Source organism: Poromitra crassiceps (assembly GCF_964638095.1).
Source record: "Poromitra crassiceps genome assembly, chromosome: 15".
NCBI classification, from domain to species: Eukaryota; Metazoa; Chordata; class Actinopteri; order Beryciformes; family Melamphaidae; genus Poromitra; species Poromitra crassiceps.
Genome location: NC_139634.1, coordinates 580306 through 582093, shown reverse-complemented (window position 1 = coordinate 582093; position 1788 = coordinate 580306). Strand labels below are relative to the sequence as shown.

Here is a 1788-nt window from a genome sequence, read left to right as displayed (position 1 = left end):
CAGCGTAATAATGATAAGAATCTGGACATGGACATGGTTGCTGTGATTGACAGGTGGGTCAAAATTCGCATCGCAATTCCGTGCTGTATATTCGCATCGCTCTTGGTGTGTAACAACAGCCTTTGACAAAAGTTGACAATTCAGTCTGAATATCAGGCTACAGTGTTGTCACTGTGATGTTACATGTCACTCGAGCAATTGTGATGTCACTCGATGAATTGTGATGTCATTCGAGCAATTGTGACGCCATCAGTCATGTCACTTGAGCAATTGTGATGTCATCAGCAATGTCACTCGAGCAACTGTGATGTCATCAGCAATGTCACTCAAGCAATTGTGATGTCACTCGAGTTCTCCTCGAATGCACAAGTACGACGGACCACTACGAGGGCATTGGAGCAAAGGGAGCCAGCCACCTGTAGCTTCTCTAGAGATCCAAAAGAAATGACAGAGTTGCACCAGGCTGCAGCAGCAGGAGATTTGGACCAAGTTGTGGCAATTCTGATGCAAAATAAATCCCTTGTCAATCAGAGAGACCTTCACTGGAACGGCAAGACCCCTCTTCACTGGGCTGCAGCTAAAGGACACACAGACATTGTGAGGGTTCTGGTAGAGAACGGGGCCCGGCCGTGTCTGCGGACGGACTGTGGATGGACTCCGGCCCACTTTGCAGCCGAGTCCGGCCGGCTGGCTGTGCTGCAGCTCCTGCACTCCGTCCATGCCCCCATAGACCAGGAGGACAGCTCCGGAGACAGACCCATGCGGATAGCGGAGATCTACGGACAGGAAGCTTGTGTTAATTTTCTTAGGAATGCCGAGATGGAGTCCAAGGCCTACCGCAAGATGGCAGCCCAAAAAGGCATTCCCGTGGATGACACAGATGAGGAGTGGGCAGAGCAGCCCCACCTCATCACCCCCACTGAGCCAGTCCGATTAGTTCCTCCCTCCCCTGCTACAAAGTTAGCCCAACGACCTTCACGACCACGACGCCGTGCCTGTCCGGCACAAAAGCGCACCCCCACCGGGTCCCACTGGACCATTGTCCAGCTTGCCCGGCCGCTTTTGTACCACCTGGGTACAAAAGCTTCTAGAAGCAACAGCATGGACGGTTCGTGGGGTGGTAGATCAGGCGACATCGCTAGTGTACCACCTGGTACCTAGTACCTGACAGTACCTGGTACTACCAACACCCAATGTCCATGATGGAAGGCCAGATCGGCTGTCTCAAGGATGGCTGACTTACCCCCTGCAGTGGGAGGGATCCTCAATTCGAAGCCGCTGGGCTATGGTCTCTTCCAGTCTCACTGACCTTGACCCTGTTGCACCCGGTGGATCTCTGCTCCGGGTCATCTGTCCTCCGGAGACAGAACTCCATTGGTTGGCATCATTGGAGGCACTCTTGGGCCCTTGTTGGCCGTTTCTGGTCTGGTTTCATTGGGAACTATCTGTCTGGCCTGCAAACCCGCCAAAAGTGGCAGTCCAGAGTCCACACTGTGTTGAACAATCCCGATTTAGCCCACGATTTGGGCCATGTCATCAAAGTGCACCCCAGTGCTGTCGGTCCTGTCAGGTCAGGTCAGCCGACACTGGTTGTCCTGACAACCATTCCAAACGGCGAAGGTGAGGGCAAACTTAGTGCTTTAGCCAACGCCGCCCCCCCCCCCCCCCCCCCGCGCCTTTCTATGGAGCAAATGTATGATTCGTGTCTGTCCACTCTAGCTGCTTCGTGGAGACTTGAGTATCAAACACGCTAAGCAGTTCATATAGGTCCAGAACGATTCAACTGGA

General features: G+C 53.5%; 1 pseudogene across 1 annotated transcript; it reads left to right on the top strand.

Annotated features, from left to right (window-relative positions):
* Nucleotides 1-444: 444 nt before the first annotated feature.
* LOC310790798 (ankyrin repeat domain-containing protein 66 pseudogene) lies at nucleotides 445-1161 on the top strand (annotated as a pseudogene). The gene has a single exon. The product of its transcript is annotated as an ankyrin repeat domain-containing protein 66 pseudogene (transcript).
* The last annotated feature ends 627 nt before the right edge of the window (nucleotides 1162-1788 follow it).